The following is a 22,934-nucleotide window of genomic DNA, read 5'->3' as shown; positions in this document are numbered from 1 at the left end:
GTAACAAAAGATTATGACTGATACATAAGAGTGCTTTTGCTATAGTTATTTTTGTCTAGTTAAGTATACTAAAAATTCACAATTATTTGAGCGTCACATACCTTGGAGAGACTTTCAGCACTTTCAATTGATTATAGTTCTCCATAAAAGACTAAAAATGTATCTATTCTCTGTCAGTTTATCAATCATCTACAGTCAATGATATGATGGCAAGGTCATAGCTGCACTTCTGTGGTAAGTAGAATAATTCCCACCTCCTTATCCCCTGACTTGTGAATATGTTAACTTACATGGTAATGATTTTGCAGATTTGATTAAGGATACTGACCTTGAGAAGGAGAGATTACCCAAGTGGGCCTCATCTAATCACACAAAGACTTAAAAGTGGAGAACCCATTGTGGCTTCGATCAGAGAGAAAGATGTGAAGATAGAGGATCAGAGAGATGCAATGTGAAAAAGGAAAACAAAAAAAAGGACTTGCAGTTCTTGGCTTTGAAGATGGTGAAATGGGACCATGAGCTAAGGAATGAAAGCAGCCTCTAGAAATGGGAAAACACAGGATACATGTTTTCCCCTAGAGCCTCCAGAAAGAAGTGCAGCTTGGCCAACATTTAAATCAGTGAGACCCAGGTTAGACATAAGACCTCAAAAGCTGTATATTAATAATAAATCTATATAATTTCAGCCCCTGAATTTGTGCTCATTTGCCCTGGCAGCAATGGAAAAATAAAATCTGAGGGTTTTGAATTTTTCCCCAAATTTTTAAAGATAAACCAACTTATTTCTATGAGAACTTACTTACTAAGATGGTATACAGACTTTTTTTTTCTCCCTACATTACAGATTTTAGTTATAAAATTTTCTCTATTCCTTTTCTTCACTAAATTTCTCTTGGATTAATCTATTGTATCACTATTGCCTTTTCTCTTTTTTTTTTTTTCTCTCAAGTATTCAGTTTAGTGGTAGGTTGTCATGCATGCTTCATAGGATATAAACACACAATGAGATACTATGAAAGGATCTATGTAATACATGCAAATAGACCTACATCCTCCTTTTCGACTCCTATGGGCATCTTTTTTGGCATTTTTCTTTCCAGATCCACTCTTTTAAACTTGCTGCAAATCAAGAAAACCACAAAAGGAAAATAAATGACTTTATTAATTTCCCAACCACTAGCAAGGTTTTTCTTTTTTCTTCATTTTCTTTGCTCCACTTTCCTCTGAATAATTTTTTAAGGGATTTCCTATCAATTAAGTTGTTTAGACTGAGGCATGATTTAGCAACATGGAAGGGATTTTTCCATTTGAACTGCAAGAATTCCAAAGAGGCAGAAACAAGGTTGTGTATCTTTCTTACAGCACTATCACCTTTGGACATTGGGAAGCTAATATTTGAACTTTGTGTAAGCTGCCAGCGAGGATCACCTCAATGATACCGTAACATTGTCAGAAAAGTATTAGTTCAAATTTAGATATAAGAGTGCTAAAATTTGGAAAATTTTCATTCATTTCCCAAGGTCCTTAGATGGCAAATGTCAAAATACACACTTGTTTATTTCCTTTACAGAAAATTTACAAGTGAACTATTTAGGTATCAAACAAAATATCAGCTCCTTATTTTACACTTTGGTGGTGGTGGCTGTGGTTTAGTTGCTAAATCGTGTCTGACTATTTGCAACCCCATGCATGGACTGTAGCACACCAGACTCCTCTGTCCATGAGATTTTTCCAGGCAAGAATACTAGAGTGGGTTGCCATTTGCTTCTCCGGGAGATCTTCCCCACCCAGGGACTGAACCTGGGTCTCCTGCATTGGAGAAGGAAATGGCAACCCACTCCAGTATTCTTGCCTGGAGAATCCCATGGAGGGAGGAGCCTGGTAGACTACAGTCCATGGGGTCGCAAAGAGTCGGACACAACTGAGGGACTTCACTTTCACTTTCACTTTCTCCTGCATTGCAGGCGGATTCTTGACCAACTGAGGCACCATTGTAAACTTTGTATTATGGTAATTAAATAATGTAAATTTACAATTCTGTAAATAATATCACCCTGTAGAAACATAAACAAATTCATAAATAATACCGGTTAGAGATATCTATAAAGTGATGCTTTCTCTTTGTGAGTAACTAAATAAACAAATAAATAAGGTGATAGTCACTCAGCCTGACTCTTTGAAATGCTATGGACTGTATAGCCCGTGAGGTTCCTCTTTCTATGGAATTCTCCAGGCAAGAATACTGGAGTGGGTTGCCATTCCCTTCTCCAGGGGATCTTCCTGACCCATGGATCAAACCCAGTTCTCTGGCATTGCATGCAGATTATTTACCATCTGAGCCACCAGGGAAGCCACCAGTTAAGAGATATTTGTAAAGTGATGCTTTCTCTTTAACACAGACCAAATTAATCCCTAGAGTTTATCACATTGAAATATATTTGTGTTCAAATTGAAAATGGATAAAGTGCTATTTGAGAGATGATTCATCTTCTTACAAAATATGGATTGGGCTTAATCTCTGGGAAACAATAAACTGGAAGTCAAGAGATTTGAGTTCCAGTCTCAGTTCAGCTACATATAAGACAGGTTAACTTTACGAGTTAACAAAAATCGGGTATAGATGATCTGTTTTCTGAAAAATCAGAACAATGGTGACTTCCTAATGAGTTATCTTCGTAAGTGTAAGTGTGATATTACATCAGACATGTTTGTGTCTCAGCCCCTAATAATTTATATTTTATTGAACAAAAGTATGTGCTGAGTAAATGAATGAATTATTTAAAAGGATCCAAAAACTTCTTCAAAAATTATAACAAACTATGTAAAAGTAGCATATTGGTCCTATCTATATAAATATTATGCTTCGTTATTAAAGAGAAAGAGACAACAGGACTTCCCTGGTGGTCCAGTGGTTAAGAATCTGCCTACCAATGCAGGGGACACAGGTTCAATCCCTGGTCGGGAAGATTTCACATGCTTTGGGTCAACTAAGCCTGTGTGCTACAACTACTGAGCCCATACTCTGCAACTACCGAAGCCTGGGTGCCCAAGGCCCGTGCTCTGCAACAAGAGAAGCCAGTGCAGTGAGAAGCCCATGCACTGCAACAAGAGCAGACCCTGCTCGCACCACTAGAGAAAGCCCCATGCACAGCAACAAAGACCCAGAACAGCTAAAAATAAATAAATACATTTTTAGAAGAGAGAAAGAAAGGGAAAAAGAAGAGGAATAATAGCATCACATGAATTACACACATTGATCTCCTGAATAGAAAGGAACATCTTTGAAAGACGAAGATGGTAAAAATGCAATTGTGACATAATTTTATTTTAGGCTATGGGTTCTAGTACATAGAGCATCTTTTAAAAAGATAGGTAGTGAAATTGATCCAAAATCTTGTAATTAAAATGGAATCACAGATAAATAGCCTGGAGACAAGGATTGAGAAGATGCAAGAAAGGTTTAACAAGGACCTAGAAGAAATAAAAAAGAGTCAATATATAATGAATAATGCAATAAATGAAGTTAAAAACACTCTGGAGGCAACAAATAGTAGAATAACAGAGGCAGAAGATAGGATTAGTGAATTAGAAGATAGAATGGTAGAAATAAATGAATCAGAGAGGATAAAAGAAAAACGAATTAAAAGAAATGAGGACAATCTCAGAGACCTCCAGGACAATATTAAACACTACAACATTCGAATCATAGGGGTCCCAGAAGAAGAAGACAAAAAGAAAGACCATGAGAAAATACTTGAGGAGATAATACTTGAAAACTTCCCTAAAATGGGGAAGGAAATAATCACTCAAGTCCAAGAAACCCAGAGAGTCCCAAACAGGATAAACCCAAGGCGAAACACCCCAAGACACTTATTAATCAAATTAACAAAGATCAAACACAAAGAACAAATATTAAAAGCAGCAAGGGAAAAACAACAAATAACACACAAGGGAATTCCCATAAGGATAACAGCTGATCTTTCAATGGAAACTCTTCAAGCCAGGAGGGAATGGCAAGACATACTTAAAGTGATGAAAGAAAATAACCTACAGCCCAGATTATTGTACCCAGCAAGGATCTCATTCAAGTATGAAGGAGAAATCAAAAGCTTTTCAGACAAGCAAAAGCTGAGAGAATTCTGCACCACCAAACCAGCTCTCCAACAAATACTTAAGGATATTCTCTAGACAGGAAACACAAAAACGGTGTATAAATTCGAACCCAAAACAATAAAGTAAATGGCAACGGGATCATACTTATCAGTAATTACCTTAAACGTAAATGGGTTGCATGCCCCAACCAAAAGACAAAGACTGGCTAAAGGGATACAAAGACAAGACCCCTACATATGTTGTCTACAAGAGACCCGCCTCAAAACAGGGGACACATACAGACTGAAAGTGAAGGGCTGGAAAAAGATTTTCCATGCAAATAGGGACCAAAAGAAAGCAGGAGTAGCAATACTCATATCAGATAAAATAGACTTTAAAACAAAGGCTGTGAAAAGAGACAAAGAAGGTCACTACATAATGATCAAAGGATCAATCCAAGAAGAAGATATAACAATTATAAATATATATGCACCCAACACGGGAGCACCGCAGTATGTAAGACAAATGCTAACAAGTATGAAAGGAGAAATTAACAATAACACAATAATAGTGGGAGAATTTAATACCCCACTCACACCTATGGATAGATCAACTAAACAGAAAATTAACAAGGAAACACAAACTTTAAACAATACAATAGACCAGTTAGACCTAATTGATATCTATAGGACATTTCATCCCAAAACAATGAATTTCACCTTTTTCTCAAGCACACATGGAACCTTCTCCAGGATAGATCACATCCTGGGCCATAAAGCTAGCCTTGGTAAATTCAAAAACATAGAAATCATTCCAAGCATCTTTTCAGACCACAATGCAGTAAGATTAGATCCCAATTACAGGAGAAAAACTATTAAAAATTCCAACATATGGAGGCTGAACAACACGCTGCTGAATAACCAACAAATCACAGAAGAAATCAAAAAAGAAATCAAAATTAGCATAGAAATGAATGAAAATGAAAACACAACAACCCAAAACCTGTGGGACACGGTAAAAGCAGTCCTAAGGGGAAAGTTCATAGCAATACAGGCACACCTCAAGAAACAAGAAAAAAGTCAACTAAATAACCTAACTCTACACCTAAAGCAACTAGAAAAGGAAGAAATGAAGAACCCCAGGGTTAGTAGAAGGAAAGAAATCTTAAAAATTTAGAGCAGAGATAAATGCAAAAGAAACAAGAGACCATAGCAAAAATCAACAAAACCAAAAGCTGGTTCTTTGAAAGGATAAATAAAATTGACAAACCATTAGCCAGACTCATCAAGAAACAAAGGCAGAAAAATCAAATCAATAAAATTAGAAATGAAAATGGAGAGATCACAACAGACAACACAGAAATACAAAGGATCATAAAGGACTATCAACAATTATATGCCAATAAAATGGACAATGTGGAAGAAATGGACAAATTCTTAGAAAAGTACAACTTTCCAAAACTCGACCAGGAAGAAATAGAAAATCTTAACAGACCTATCACAAGCACGGAAATTGAAACTGTAATCAAAAATCTTCCAGCAAACAAAAGCCCAGGTCCCGACGGCTTCACAGCTGAATTCTACCAAAAATTTAGAGAAGAGCTAACACCTATCCTGCTCAAACTCTTCCAGAAAATTGCAGAGGAAGGTAAACTTCCAAACTCATTCTATGAGGCCACCATCACCCTAATACCAAAACCTGACAAAGATCCCACAAAAAAAGAAAACTACAGGCCAATATCACTGATGAACATAGATGCAAAAATCCTTAACAAAATCCTAGCAATCAGAATCCAACAACACATTAAAAAGATCATACACCATGACCAAGTGGGCTTTATCCCAGGGATGCAAGGATTCTTCAATATCCACAAATTAATCAATGTAATACACCACATTAACAAATTGAAAAATAAAAACCATATGATTATCTCAACAGATACAGAGAAAGCCTTTGACAAAATTCAACATCCATTTATGATAAAAACTCTCCAGAAAGCAGGAATAGAAGGAACATATCTCAACATAATAAAAGCTATATATGATAAACCCACAGCAAACATTATCCTCAATGGTGAAAAATTGAAAGCATTTCCTCTAAAGTCAGGAACAAGACAAGGGTGCCCACTTTCACCATTACTATTCAACATAGTTTTGGAAGTTTTGGCCACAGCAATCAGAGCAGAAAAAGAAATAAAAGGAATCCAAATTGGAAAAGAAGAAGTAAAACTCTCACTATTTGCAGATGACATGATCCTCTACATAGAAAACCCTAAAGACTCCACCAGAAAATTACTAGAACTAATCAACGACTATAGTAAAGTTGCAGGATATAAAATCAACACACAGAAATCCCTTGCATTCCTATACACTAATAATGAGAAAACAGAAAAAGAAGTTAAGGAAACAATTCCATTCACCATTGTAACAGAAAGAATAAAATACTTAGGAATATATCCACCTAAAGAAACTAAAGACCTATATATAGAAAACTATAAAACACTGGTGAAAGAAATCAAAGAGGACACTAATAGATGGAGAAATATACCATGTTCATGGATTGGAAGAATCAATATAGTGAAAATGGGTATACTACCCAAAACAATTTATAGATTCAATGCAATCCCTATCAAGCTACCAACAGTATTCTTCACAGAGCTAGAACAAATAATTTCACAATTTGTATGGAAATACAAAAAACCTCGAATAGCCAAAGCGATCTTGAGAAAGAAGAATGGAACTGGAGGAATCAACCTACCTGACTTCAGGCTCTACTACAAAGCCACAGTTATCAAGACAGTATGGTACTGGCACCAAGACAGAAATATAGATCAATGGAACAAAATAGAAAGCCCAGAGATAAATCCACGCACATATGGACACCTTATCTTTGACAAAGGAGGCAAGAATATACAATAGATTAAAGACAATTTCTTTAACAAGTGGTGCTGGGAAATCTGGTCAACCACTTGTAAAAGAATGAAACTAGAACACTTTCTAACACCATACACAAAAATAAACTCAAAATGGATTAAAGATCTAAACGTAAGACCAGAAACTATAAAACTCCTAGAGGAGAACATAGGCAAAACACTTTCCGACATACATCACAGCAGGATCCTCTATGACCCACCTCCCAGAATATTGGAAATAAAAGCAAAAATAAACAAATGGGACCTAATTAACCTTAAAAGCTTCTGCACATCAAAGGAAACTATTAGCAAGGTGAAAAGACAGCCTTCAGAATGGGAGAAGATAATAGCAAATGAAGCAACTGACAAACAACTAATCTCAAGAATATACAAGCAACTCCTACAGCTCAATTCTAGAAAAATAAATGACCCAATCAAAAAATGGGCCAAAGAACTAAATAGACATTTCTCCAAAGCAGACATCCAGATGGCTAACAAACACATGAAAAGATGCTCAACATCACTCATTATCAGAGAAATGCAAATCAAAACCACTATGAGGTACCATTTCACACCAGTCAGAATGGCTGCGATCAAAAGTCTACAAGCAATAAGTGCTGGAGAGGGTGTGGATAAAAGTGAACTCTCTTACACTGTTGGTGGGAATGCAAACTAGTACAGCCACTATGGAGAACAGTGTGGAGATTCCTTAAAAAACTGGAAATAGAACCGCCTTATGATCCAGCAATCCCACTGCTGGGCATACACACTGAGGAAACCAGAAGGGAAAGAGACACGTGTACCCCAATGTTCATCACAGCACTGTTTATAATAGCCAGGACATGGAAGCAACCTAGATGTCCATCAGCAGATGAATGGATAAGAAAGCGGTGGTACATATACACAATGGAGTATTACTCAGCCATTAAAAAGCATACATTTGAATCAGTTCTAATGAGGTGGATGAAACTGGAGCCTATTATACAGAGTGAAGTAAGCCAGAAAGAAAAACACCAATACAGTATACTAATGCATATATATGGAATTTAGAAAGAGAGTAACAATAACCCTGTGTACGAGACAGCAAAAGAGACACTGATATATAGAACAGTCTTATGGACTCTGTGGGAGAGGGAGAGGGTGGGAAGATTTGGGAGAATGGCATTGAAACATGTAAAATATCATGTACTAAATGAGTTGCCAGTCCAGGTTCAATGCACGATACTGGATGCTTGGGGCTAGTGCATTGGGACGACCCAGAGGGAGGGTATGGGGAGGGAGGACGGAGGAGGGTCAGGGTGGGGAACACATGTATACCTGTGGCGGATTCATTTTGATATTTGGCAAAACTAATACAATTATGTAAAGTTTTAAAAATAAAATAAAATTTTAAAAAATAATAAATTAAAAAATAAATAAATAAATAAAAATAAAAAGATGGGTAGTTATCAATTTCTATCCCTCCCATTAACTTATTTGGCCTTGGCTAAGTTACTATGTTTGAAGTCTAAATTTCCTCATATGTCTTTTGGAGTTTCTATCATTACCTTGTCAAGTGCATTAAAGGTTGGTCATTTATTCAAATCCATAGCCCTCTATTCCTGAGCACACAGCAGATCACATTCCTCTGCCCCTCTTGTATCACCAGGCACATGACTGTGTTCTGGCCAGTGGGATGTGAAGAGAAGGGAAGCGTATCCTATAAAACCTGCTCCACATGCTCTTTGTCCTTCCTACCTACTGGAGGGGGAGACCAAAGGAGACCTAGGAAGCTAGAGGTCAGAGATGGCAGAGCCACTGGCCCTCCAGGGTCCTGAGCAACTGTGATCAAGCCCTCCTGTTGCTGCGGTACTGCTTATAACTATCATGTAGTCAACCCTCAATTGCCGTCATATAGTTGAACCAGTGTATGCTCGGATCTTTTTGTTATTACAGGCTAGTCTACTGTATTTTTTGTGAGGTTTGAAGCCTACCCAAGATATTTCTAAAAAATTAATAGGTTTCATTGTAGTTATTTTTAATAATTTTAAATTGCTGTGCAACAAATTACTACATGCTTAGCAGCTTAAAATTAAACATATTCATTATCTCACAGTTTCCATGTGTCCGTAGTCCAAGCTTGCCTTCACCAGGTCCTTTACTCATAGCATCATACTGTTACTATTGTTCAGTCACTCAGTTGTGTCCGACTATTGGCGACCCCGTGGACTGCAGCACGTCAGCCTTCCCTGTCCTTTACTCTCTCCTGGAGCTTGATCAAACTCATGTCCATTGAGTCAGGGATGCCATCCAATCATCTCATCCCCTGTCATCCCTTTCTCCTCCTACCCTCAATCTGTCCCAGCACCAGGGTCTTTTCCAATGAGTTGACTCTAGTATTAGAGCTTCAGCTTCAGCATCAGTCTTTCCAATGAATATTCAGGTTTGATTTCCTTTAGGATTGACTGGTTTGATCTCCTTGTAGTCCAAGCAACTCTCAAGAGTCTTCTTCAGCACCACAGCTCAAAAACATCAATTCTTTGTTGCTCAGCCTTCTTTATGGTCCAACTCTCACATCCATATATGAATACTGGAAAAATCATAGATTTGACTATATGGCACCTGGCTATAATCAAAGTGCCAGCTAAGGCTGAGGTCTCATGGGAATCTTATGGTCTTTTTGTAAACTCACATGGTTCCTTCAGCTGAAAAACGTATGGCTGCTTGCTTCCTCAACAGGAGATTATTTTCCAAAACCTTATCAGATTAGGTCAAGCCCACTCAATATAATGTCTTAACCCTAAATTAACAGATTAGGGAATTTTCATAACATCTGTAAAATCCCTTCATCTTCCCCACATAACCTAACAACAATAGGAATGACATCTCGCCTCCTCTGCCACATTCTGTTGCCAGAAGCACTCACAGGTTCCACCCACTCTAAAAGGGGTTACACACTTATGAATTGGGGGTCACCTTTGAGTATCTCTGCCACAGTTTTCTATTCTGGCAATGATGGTGAAAGGAAACAGAAAGTATTGTTACTTGAAAATTATTAGAGATAAAGAGAAGAAAGTGCCACAAGAAGCACCCAGGCTCTCTCTGGGCATTTTGTTAGGTAATAGCTGAAGGACTGGACTGTGAAAACAGTTCTGAAAAAGTTTATATTTGACAACAAAACTTCAGCAATTTATGCAGCAGGTAATGAAAAGACATTAGAATTACTTTTAGTGAAATAGAGAAACGATAGAAATGCTACAAAGTAACATGAAACAGCAAGTATAATGATTGAAATACACTTGATTTCATTAAGTATATCATTTCTTGTGTCCTGGATATTCAAAACTTCATTGAAAATTATGGGTGAACTAGAGGCCCAAGGAGTTGTATAATGCATTTGCTAGTTTACCACAAAAAACATGAGTTTCTGGAGAAACTGTATATTTGAATGAAAAAACCCAGGGTAAATCTGACCATTCTTTTAAAAACCTTTGAGTGTTTGTGGGGGAAAATACAATAGAGAAACAAATGTAACTTCAATAGAAATTTGGTTTCACAAATTATTTTCCATATTTCCTAAATTACTAGACAGTGTTATAGTCTAGAATATGAACTAGGTCATATTTTGCCCTCCTGTTTTAAAGACATGACTTCAGTTATTTCATATCTTTTAATTTATTTTACAAAAGCTTTGTTCCAGGGATTGTTTAAATACATTAATTAAAAAAAACAAGACCTAGCTACATGTTTGTAAATCCATTTTACAGTTGAGGAAGTGGAGGCCTACAGAGGCTAAATGTCCTCAGACTATCTCCCACATCTGCTTTTAGTGATTCTCTTCTCATGGCTCATTTTCTCCCACCGATCATTTGTCTGGATTTTAGTGATGTTCCTTCTCTAACCTTTACTCTTCTCATCCACTAGAAGGAGAAGAGCAGAGGTTAAACTTTCTATAATTTTCGGGAAATCTTTCTTTTGTGGCTTCTCACTTGGCATAATAAAAGTGACAACATTAATCAGACCCTGTGCTGAATAATGTAAATGTCTTACATGTTTTAGAGGATGGCTAAAAGTAGGAATCAGCCTCTGTCCCTCCATAGCTCTATAGTAAAATGACTGTATGATAATAAAGCACTGGAGGGATACAGTAAAGAGTAACAGAGCATGCCTGGCTGCCATCTTTACAAAGACAGGCTTGTAAATAGGAACCTTTGCTGGCATCTGTGAACTTGGATTTTGGAAGACTTCCTGTCATTTTTTTAACTGATAAACATGGTTTATTGTGTCTAAACTCTTTGTACATAAGAATACAATTTGTGCTGAACATCTTTTTTTTTTTTTTTTTTTTTTTTGAGTTTAGAATTTTGGTACATGCTAGGCAGAAGGTGTCTATGTGAAAAGACCCAATAAAAACCTAGGACACAGGCAGAAGAACAGTGAAAGACAAAAATAAAAATAAATAATAAGTGAAACTGATAGAAAAAATAACCGAAATGGTACATATTAAGCCAACTGTATTAGTAATCACTTTGAAAATCAGTGATAAAAATGCACCAATTAAAAGACAGAAACTATCAGAATTAATTAAAAAAACAAGACCTAGCTATACATTTGTCTATGAATTGGGTTGGCCAAAAAGTTTGTTCAGGTTTTTCTGTAACATTGTATGGAAAAGCCTAAATGAACTTTTTGGCCAACCCAGTGCCTATAAGAGATAGGGAAACATTGGAAATAGTGACAGACTTTATTTTGGGAGGCTCCAAAATCACTGCAGATGGTGAGTGCAGTCATGAAATTAAAAGACACTTGTTCTTTGGAAGAAAAGCTATGACCAACCCAGCTGCTGCTGCTGCTGCTAAGTGGCTTCAGTCATCATATTAAAAAGCAGAGACATTACTTTGCCAATAAAGGTCCATATAGTCAAAGCTATGGTTTTTCTAGTAGTCATGTATAGATGTGAGACCTGGACTATAAAGAAACCTGAGTGCTGAAGAATTTATGCTTTGGAACTGTGGTGTGGAGAAGATTCTTGAGAGTCCCTCAAACTGCAAGGAGATCCAACCAATCCATTCTAAAGGAAATCAGTCCTGAATATGCATTGGAAGGACTGATGCTGAAGCTGAAACTCCAATACTTTGGCCACCTGATGTGAAGAATTGACTCATTTGAAAAGCCCCTGATGCTGGGAAAGACTGAAGGCAGGAGGAGAAGGGGACGACAGAGGATGAGATGGTTGGATGGCATCACCAACTCAATGGACATGAGTCTGAACAAACTACAGGAGTTGGTGATGGACAGGGAGGCCTGGTGGGCTACAGTCTCTATGGGTTTGCCGAGTCAGACGACTGAGCAACTGAACTGAGCTGAATATCTATAAAGACATATAAAGATTAAAAATAAGGGGTAGAGAAAAATATTCCATGCTAATACTAATCAAAAGAAAGCAGCAGTATCTACATTAATTTCAAACAGAATATTTCAAAGTAAGGAAAGTTATCAGGAATAAATTGTACTACATAATCATTAGGGGTTAATTCTCCAGAAAAAATATAAAAATCTTTAAGGTATGTGCACCAAACAAGAGTGTCACACTATGTGAAGCAAAATAATAGATGCAAAGGGAAATAGATGATTCACTAACATAGTTGGAAACTTCTTCAATGCCACTCTATCAGAAATGGACAGATCCAATGGGCAGAAATATCAGTAAAGACAGTTAAACAATCAACAGCATATAAGTGACTACACAGACTTATTTCAACCACAGCAGAATACACATTTTCTTCAAGCTCACATGGAATTTCCACCAAAACATAACACATTATAGTTGAAAAACACACTTTAACAAATTTGATAGAATAGAAATTATACAATGTCTGCTTTCAGATAACAATGGTATTACACTCGAAATCAGGAACAGAAAGATAACTAAAAATTTTCACACTCTTAGATATTAAACAACACACTGCAAAATAGCACATGGGCTAAAAAGGAAATATCAAGAGAAATTAAACATTATTTTGAAAGAAATGAAATGAAATAGAAACACACCAAAATTGCAGCAAAGGTAATGCTTAGAGGAAAATGTATAGTATTGAATATAACATACGTTAGAAAAGAAATACCTGAAATCAGTAACCTAAGTCTAACCTTAGTAAACTGTAAAAGAAAAGCAAATAAGTCTAAAGTAAGCAGAATAAAGTAGATAATAATTACAGCACAGATCAATCAAGTGGAAAACAAGAAACCAACAGAGAAAGTAAACAAAAATAAAAGCTGGATCTTTGAAAAGATCAATATAATTGATAAACTTCTAGCCAGACTAAAGAAAATAGAGGACACAAATTATTAATAACAGAAAAAAGGGAACACCACTACAGAAGATTCATGGATATTACAAGGATCATAAAGGAGTAGTATGAACAATTTTATGCCCACAAATTTATTAACAGACACAATATGCTAAAACTCACAGAAGAATAAATAGGTAATCTGAATAAACCAATACTTATTAAATAAATAAAAAATAATTAATAACCTTCCAAAAGAGAAAGCACCAGCCCTAGATGGGTTCACTAGTGTATTCTACCAAACACTGAAGGAAGAAATTATACCAATTCTTTACAATCTGCTTCAGAAGATAGAAGCGAATGATATACTTCTTAACTCTTTCTATATAACCAATATTATTGTAATACCAAAATTGGGTAAAGACATTATATGAACATTTCAAACCAATGTCTCTCATGAACATATATAAATAAATACAAAGATATATAAATCCACAATACAATATTAGCACAATCAAATCCAACAATGCATAAAAAGAGTTATACATAACAACCAAGTGAGGTTCCCCCCCCATCTGTGCAGGGTTAGTTCAATATTAAAAATCAATTATTATAATCTATCATATCTTGGGAGGCTTCAAAATCACTGCAGATGGTGACTGCAGCCATGAAATTAAAAGATGCTTGCTCCTTGGAAGAAAAGTTATGACCAACCTAGACAGCATATTAAAAAGCAGAGACTTTGCCAACAAAGGACCATATAGTCAAAGCTATGATTTTTTCAGTAGTCACGTATGGGTGTGAAAGCTGGACTATAAAGAAAGCTGAGCATTGAAGAATTGAAGCTTTTGAACTGTGGTGTGGAGAAGACTCTTAAGAGTCCCTTAGACTGCAAGGAGATCCAACCAGTTCATTCTAAAGGAACTCAGTCCTGAATATTCATTGGAAGGACTGATGCTAAAACTCAAATACTTTGGCCACCTGATGTAAAGAACTGACTCATTTGAAAAGACCCCTGATGCTGGGAAAGATTGAAGGTGGGAGGAGAAGGGGACGACAGAGAGATGAGATGGTTGGATGGCATCACCAACTCAATGGACATGGGTTTGAGTAAACTCCAGGAGCTGTTGCTGGACAGGGAGGCCTGGTGTGCATGGGGTTGCAAAAAGTTGGACATGACTGAGTAACTGAACTGAACTGATCATATCAACAGGCAAAAAGGAAAAAGCACATGATTATATCAGTAGATGCAGAAAAAGCACTTGGTAAATTCAACGTTCATTCATGATGAAAACTTTCAGTAAACTAGAAAATAGAGAGAAAAGCCTTCAGCTTGGTAAAGAAATCTACTAAAAACTTGCAGATCACATTGTATTTAATAGTGAGAAACTATTACTAAAAGCTTTCTCTCTGAGCTAAGGTAAAAGGCAAGGATGTTTCCCTCTCATCATTTCTTTTCAACATCATACTGGAAGTTCCAGATAGTCCAGTAATACAAGAAAAGCAGTGGGGGGTGGGGGGGAGTCATAAAAAAGACTGGAAAGAAAGATATAAAATTGCCCTTGATCATAGATGATATGATTTCCTACATATAAAATCTGAAAGAAACAACTAAAAACTTATGGGTCTATTGTGTAATTATTGCAAGATTACAGTATACAAAGTCTGGAGGACAATTTGGCAGTTCCTTATGATATAATCCAGTGATCCTGCTCCTTGACATTACTCAAGTGAATAGAAAATTATGTCCACATGAAAACTTACACATGGAAATTACAGCATCTTTCTTCATAGGTGCCAAAACTCAGAAGCAACAAAGATTTATTAAAAACAAACTACGGTATCCAACTCTTTGCAATCCTATGGACTGTAGCCTGCATGTTCCTCTGTCCATGGGACTCTCAAGGCAAGAATCCTGGAGTGGGTTGCCATTTCCTACTCCAAGGGATCTTCCCAACTCATGGATTGAACCCTTGTCTCTTTTGTCTCCTGCATTGGCAGGCGGATTTTTTACCACTATAGTTACCTGGGAAGACCTGTATCAAGAAAATGGAATACTATTCAACACTAAAATGAAATAGGGTATGAAGCCATGAAAACACAAGGAAAGAATTTAAGTGCACGTGATTAACTGAAAGAAGCCAATCTTAAAAGGTTATATATTGTATAACTCCAACAACACAATTCTGGAAAAGGCAAAACAACAGAGACAGTGAAAACACTGGTTATCAGGGGCTGGATTGTGGGGAGGAATACAGAGGTGAAGCACAGTGGATATTTAGGGCAATGAAAATGATCTGTATGATGCCATAATGAAGGACATATGTCATTATGTGTGTGTGTTAATTGTTCAGTCATGTCTGACTCTGCAATCCCATGTCCTATAGCTCTCCAGGCTTCTTTGTTCATGAAATTCTCCAGGCAAGAATACTGGAGTGGGCAGCCATTTCCTTCTCCAGGAGACCTTCCCAACCCAGGGATCAAACCCAGGTCTCCTGCATTGCAGGTGGATTCTTTACTATCTGAGCCACCAGGGAAGCCCCACACATATTATACATTCCACCAAACCCATAGAATGTACAGCAGCAAGAATGAACTATAACATAAACTAGGGACTTTGGGGCATTACAATGTGTCAATGTAAATTTATAAATTGTATGAAATGTACCACTCTTGAGGTGGATTTTGATTATGGCAGAGCCTAGGTATGTGTGGTGGCGCTAGAGGTAAAGAACCCACCTATCAATGCAGAAGACATAAGAGACGCTAGTTCAATCCCTGGGCTGAGAAGATACTCTGGAGGAGGAAATGGCAACCCACTCCAGTATTTTTGTCTAGGAAACCCCATGGACAGTGGAGCCTGGAGGGCTACAGTCCATTGGGTCACAAAGATTCAGACACGACTGAGGCAACTCAGCACGTCTGCCTGCACATGTATGTGTGGGGGGAAACAAGCTGCATGTGAAATCTCTTCACCTGTCCCTTAATTTTGTTGTGAGCCTAAAACTGCTCAAAACAAAAAGTCTAATTAAAAAAAAAAAAAAAAAAGAGGAATAGAACCTAATGAGTAAAATGTCAAAGCGAAATGTTAAAAAGAAAACAAAAGGAAACAACAAACCTTAGGCACTAAATCTCTTATGCTTTTTTGGTTGTCAACACTTTACATAGGTTGTCACAATCTGATGCTGGAGGAATTAAGTACCTCTTGTTTACTCTGATGGGAGAGAATTCATGGAAACCTGAGTATGATTTCTTGTGGACTTCCCCATGCATTTCTCCCCTTTGATGACTTGGCTTTGTATCCTTTTGCTCTAATAAACTTTAACTGTGATTTGTCTACTTCTGCAATCCTCTGATACATCCCAGGGAATCAATGAATCTGGGGATGGTCTTCTGGACTCTACACAGAAGGCTATCAGAACTTTCACAAGGCTCAGAGTTGCCATTATTTAGTTATTTTTCAAGTTTGCTAGTGATAAATAGCTATGTATCACTGTGGTTTAATTTTTCTGACTTGAGTAACTTTACTTTCTAATTTATGGGCTTCCCCAGTGGCTCAGTGGTAACGAAACCGCCTGCAATGCAAGAGCTGCAGGAGACATGGGTTCAGTCCCTGGGTCTGGAAGATCCCCTGAAGGATGGCACAGCAACCCACTCCTGTATTCTTGCCTGGAGAATCCCATGAACAGAGGAGTGTGGTGGGCTACAGTCATGGAGTCGCAGAGTCAGATCTGACTGAAGTGACTTAGCACACATGCATGCATTCACGTTCTCTAATTGATAGGGACATGTCAGCTGATAGATAAGTGTGAAATAAGTAATATCATTATAATTTACAAATTTTGTGCCTATAATCCCTAAATTGAGAACAGCATGATCTTGCTCCAATCCTGCTTGGAAGAATGCTAAGCACTGACTTGCTTTATGTCAAAACAGTTAAAAATTAGAGAAAAAAGTTTCAGTACTCACCTGCTGTTTGTGTTGGGAATTTAATAACAAGGGTCAGTGGAAAGCACATGTACAGAAATTGTTGAGGTGCTTTATCCATATTCTCTTTAGGACTGAGCTTTTAGAAATATCAGTTGCTGACAGGTCTCAGTTGATTCCCTCCTCAGGAAACACTTACCAAAGGTCACACTCCTTCACCATGTGTGGGGGCTGAACACCTTGCTCTGCCATATCCTCCTTCCTTCCCTTGCTCACTGAATTTGTTCTCAGTTCACTCTCCAAAAACTTCTTGAAAACAAATCCAAATGGAATCCAAGGGAAAGCCATAATATATGAAACCTCTGTTAAATTTCAAAGGAAACAGTCTATCTAGGTCTTCAAGATGTCTCAAATTATAAAATAATTCCTAATTTAAGAATAGATGGGAATTGTCCCTGTGCCCTTACCTTTTTATATATATATATAAATTCAACTGCAATAAATGGACATTAATAAGCTGTAATCTTATCATGGGTAGATGTTTTAATCACAAGCAGTTATGCAAAAAAATAGTACATGGTATTTTTAAAATTTTAGCACAAATGACATAATATACTAGATAAATGAATTCAATGACTTTTTTTAATGTGACAATTGTGATCCAAAAACATTTCTATCAAATAGTAAGTTGAATTTCTCATTTGCAAAACTGTGAGTCTCTTCTCAGGGTTATTTAGTCAACAAGTATTTTTTTAGTGCTCTGCAAATTTTCATCACTGAATGCCCTGGGGACATGGGAAAAACATTGAATATAGGCTCTCTAAAAAAGAGTTTGAAATCTGGAGGGCACTCAAGGGGTGTTTTCATCACTAAACATTGAAAAAAATTGATGTGTATTCAAGATTGTGTTTTTCTAACTGCCACATACCACATGCCATTGGCTAATTAAATCTTCCTTTTGTGCTTTCAGAATGCTTATTTTGTCTGCAACATGAATGAATCATGATTAGTCCCAGCCAATGACAACAATCCTCTTGAGAATAGTTATTTTCCAGGTTTTTTTTCCTAACTAGTGGTGGCCGTGTGACTTGCTTGTGGCCAATAAGATGCAAGGAGATACTGGTGGCAGAGCTAGTGGTTTTGCTTCTTTCCATGTCTTTCTTCCCTGAAAACAGATACACAATACCTAGAATATATATGTATCTATACCTACACATATTGTGCATGCATGTAGACATAGATGTATGTACATGAATATATGTACATAGGTGTGTATATTTATATATAGCATATACATTCTTTAAATTTATATAAGTAATATCATATATAGCATTCTAAATCTTTCTTTTTTCATTCACCCACGCTTTGGGATCTCTCAAATATTTTTATGCACAGCTATTTCCTTTAACCAAGAAACATGCCATCTAATGAGACTATGCAATGTAAACATTAACACTGTTTCAACGGTTTTACCCTTACAAACAACACTTCAATAAACATCTAAATCTAAGTTACATTCTCATGAATAAGTGTGTCTAGTATGGAATGTTGTGGGGTACAATGTGTACACATGTCCATTTTTCCTAGATACTGGCAATTGCTCTTACTCTCTACACTCCTGCAAAGCATAGAGGAAGGTGCCCATTTCTTCACATCTTTTCCAAAACTGATACCATCAGATTTTTATTTTCTCAACCTGATGGGTGAAGCTATTTCACCGTTATTTTAATATTATGTCCAATGACTGAGAAGCAGCTGAGAATCTTTACATATGTTTCTTTTTAAAATTCTTTTCATTTGTTTTGTTTTTACACTTCAGATGAATCAAATGTTTTAGCATGAGGGAGACTTGCAACTAAAATAAGTCAATATGATCTACAGGCATAGTCAAAGGATATGAAAATATCCCTATGCTAGGACATGGATTAAGAAATAACTCTCCATTAATTTGTGGCCAGCAGAATTAAATTGATATTCTAGAAAATTTCCAAGCATGTGAGGAATGACCTCAGTCATCAAGGTTATTGATTGTACAGGCACATCTAATACTTTAGGCTCTTCTGTGATGTCATGAAAGCACCATGTTTTTACTACATAAACCTCTCCAGCCATGGGTTGTAATAGTCACAGTACCCCACTGGGCATGTTTAATAACTTCTCAAATAGGTATAAGAAGAGCTCGCTCTCCTAAACTTAGTTCAGTCCTAAATATAAAGTTATAAATGTAAAAGGACCCATGTGTATTCTACAGCACTGTGCAAATGGAAGGCATTGTTCTCTTACCTAGTGTTGTTGGGGTTAAGTTCTAGGAGACTGAGTAGTGTACTTCAATAGGCCTCCAATTACAAAGACACATCTGAATATAAGAATACATTCTTTCTTTTAAGAATATGAATACTGAGGCAAAATCCACCCTGTAATTCTTCTATATAAAATGAAAGCTTAATTTCTTAAAGAGCATGCTGTATCTTTCTCCAGGGTGTAGAAGCAAATTGTTTGCTTGGGCTTCCCTTGTGGCTCAACTGGTAAAGAATCTGCGTGCAATGGAGGAGACCTCGGTTCAATTCCTAGGTTGGGAAGATCCACTGGAGAAGGGATTGGCTACCCACTCCTGTATTCTTGGGCTTCCCTTGTGGCTCAGCTGGTAAAGAATCCACCTGTAATGTTGGAGACTTGGATTCAATCACTGGGTTGGGAAGATCTCCTGGAGAAGGGAAAGCTACACACTCCAGTATCCTGGCCTGGAGAATTCCATGGACTGCATAGTCCATGGGGTCGCAAAGAGTCAGACACGACTGAGTGACTTTCACTTTCACTACTTTCACTATAAATGCCAGAGAATATTCCTTACATCATCTGAAGAGAGGCTTTTGTCATCAGTTGATGAAGTGTGAACTGTATTATCCCTGCCAAAGTCACAGAAAATTAAGCTATGGAGAATACATTGACAAATTTTAGTAAAAAATAAAGTACCCAGATTCTGAGATTATTTTGTGAAATGACAGATCGTTTGTTTTATAATGTGCTTTATTACTGTACACCAAATGCTTAACTCACCCTTCTTACTACTGTCACTCGTCCTTTTACTATAAAAGAAAAAGATACAAACGATTTCCAAGAAGTGACACACATCTATATTTGAAGCACTGAATGAGTATTTTTAAATTCATTCTTTTAAATAAATGTACAAACGTAGCATATTGAAAAGCAGAGACATTACTTTGCCAACAAAGGTCCGTCTAGTCAAGGCTATGGTTTTTCCTGTGGTCATGTATGGATGTGAGAGTTGGACTGTGAAGAAGGCTGAGTGCCGAAGAATTGATGCTTTTGAACTGTGGTGTTGGAGAAGACTCTTGAGAGTCCCTTGGACTGCAAGGAGATCCAACCAGTCCATTCTGAAGGAGATCAGCCCTGGGTGTTCTTTGGAAGGACCGATGCTAAAGCTGAAACTCCAGTACTTTGGCCACCTCATGCGAAGAGTTGACTTATTGGAAAAGACTCTGATGCTGGGAGGGATTGGGGGCATGAGCAGAAGGGGACGACAGAAGATGAGATGGCTGGATGGCATCACTGACTCGATGAACATGAGTCTGAGTGAACTCCAGGAGCTGGTGATGGACAGGGAGGCCTGGCGTGCTGTGATTCATGGGGTCACAAAGAGTCAGACACGACTGAGCAACTGAACTGAACTGAACTGACAGATGTAGAGGTTGGTCTTGTGGACACAATGGGGAAAGGAGAGGGTAAGACAAATCAACAGAGTAGCACTGACATTCATGCATTGCCATGTGTAAAACTGATAGCTGATGGAAGCTGCTGTATAACACACGGAGCCCAGTCCAGTCCTCTGTGATGACCCAGAGGAATGGGATGGGAGATGGCAGGGAGGCTCAAGAGTGAGGGTGTGTGTGTGTGTGTGTGTGTCTGTGTGTATGTGTGTGTGTGTACACACTCATTTGCAAAAGGATTTGCCTGCAATGCAGGAGACCCAGGTTTGATCCCTGGGTTGGGAAGATCCCCTGGAGAAGGGAATGACTACTCACTCCAGTATTCTTGCCTGGAGAATTCCATGGACAGAGGAGCCTGGTGGTTTACAGTCCATGGGGTCTCAAAGACATGACTGAGCAAAGAATCTACCTGCCAAGCAGGAGATACGGGTTCAATCCTTGGGGTGGGAAGATCCGCTAGAGAAAGAAATGGCAACCCACTTCAATATTTTTGCCTGAAAAAATCCCATGTACGGAGGATCCTGGCAGGCTACAAGGGTCCCAAAGTGTCCGGCATGACTTAGCGACTAAATAACAATGGCTGATTCACATTGTTGTATGGCAGAAACCAACACAGTGTTGCAAAGCAATTATCCTACTAAAACTTTTTAAAAATGTACAATGCAATAGTGTCTATTAAAAGAAGCAATCTATAACTCTTGAGTTAGTGTCAGCGAGTGAAGACATTTTAGCTGGTATCACCCAACCAAAAAGGCTGTATGTAAATTTTCAAGTTAAGTAAGATTCCTATCCAGAGAACCTATGTAAAGACAAATATAAACACATTCACATACAGAGACACACACACACAACATGCACATCCACATCCTTGGGGGTAACCTCTCCTTCAGGGAAAGGAATGAGCCTGTGAATCAACTTTCTTTAGACAAAATGACTAGTCATTAAAGATCTCATGTTTTTAGCAGGGCAAGATAATTTCCTAAAAGTTTTCTCCAAAGTAGATTTTTGAATCAGCAAACAGTTACTGCAAATTAATATAATGTCACTGGCCTGAGAGGAAAGATTTGTGGGCTTTTCCTCCAAAGGCTAGAAACTGAACAATTTTTTTTAAGATCATCTACTTCCTGTCTTCTATTTTACTAAAGAAATCTGAAGAGTCCTTTGCTGTAAAGGCCACATTTTCTATTAAGCATAACTAATCAAATACACAGTGCATCACTGTGTAGAAATGGCATTCACTTCAGTGCTGTGACTTTACTCTTTTCTGGCTATGAAAATGCTCGAAGAACAGACAGCTCTTTAAAATGATCATTTTACCCTCAGTAATTTTGAAAGTATCCTATCCCAGTGTTTTGTTTCAGGGAAAGTATTGTACAATAGATTTTCCAATGATATAATTTGGCAAATCACATTATATAAATTGAACTCATAATCCTAAAAATCTGTATAGAAGTTACACCTTGATAAAGGTCAAAGGTGTCCACTGATTGTTTTCTGAAATTTATTTTAATTCACTATCTTGGTATTGTGTTTTTTGTCAGTTTTGTTTGTTTTTATATTAAATCATATCCAGGAAAGCCTATAACTATCTTTTTGTATATCCATTAAGAAATAAATGTATATAAGATAAGGTATACAAGAAACATCCATTTTCCTTATGAACTTCCACAGCTGTATCACAGAAGCCAAACTATTTATATTTTATAAAATTTTATGTTGTTTAAGCCCTATTTTATAGCCTATTTGTTTTAAGTGCTACCATTTGGTGACATTTTACCCAGATGTTTTCACTGTAGCAATAAACAAAGTGCTACTAAATCTAAAAAAAAAAAAAAAAATTAACATTTCACAACAAAGAATTCTCCTACAAAAATGAGCTATGCTCGATAATTTTATGGCACTTAAGAAATAAAATGGTATATAACTAAGTGAAAAGGTCCTCAAGAAGATTTTCCAGCTTCTAGAACTGGTCTCCAAGGTCACTGTGGTAGAGATATATCTGATAAT

General features: G+C 37.2%; 1 long non-coding RNA gene across 1 annotated transcript in view; it reads right to left on the bottom strand.

Moving 5' to 3' along the window:
• Positions 1-10,880: 10,880 nt before the first annotated feature.
• Positions 10,881-22,934, bottom strand: part of LOC129643388 (uncharacterized) — a 323,134-nt gene continuing 311,080 nt past the window's right edge. The window contains exon 4 of the long non-coding RNA XR_008710279.1: positions 10,881-10,902. This is a non-coding gene — a long non-coding RNA (uncharacterized LOC129643388). The remainder of the gene's footprint in view (positions 10,903-22,934) is intronic.

This window comes from Bubalus kerabau, chromosome 2, assembly GCF_029407905.1.
Source record: "Bubalus kerabau isolate K-KA32 ecotype Philippines breed swamp buffalo chromosome 2, PCC_UOA_SB_1v2, whole genome shotgun sequence".
Taxonomy (NCBI): domain Eukaryota; kingdom Metazoa; phylum Chordata; class Mammalia; order Artiodactyla; family Bovidae; genus Bubalus; species Bubalus kerabau.
This window is presented reverse-complemented; position numbering and strand designations above follow the sequence as displayed.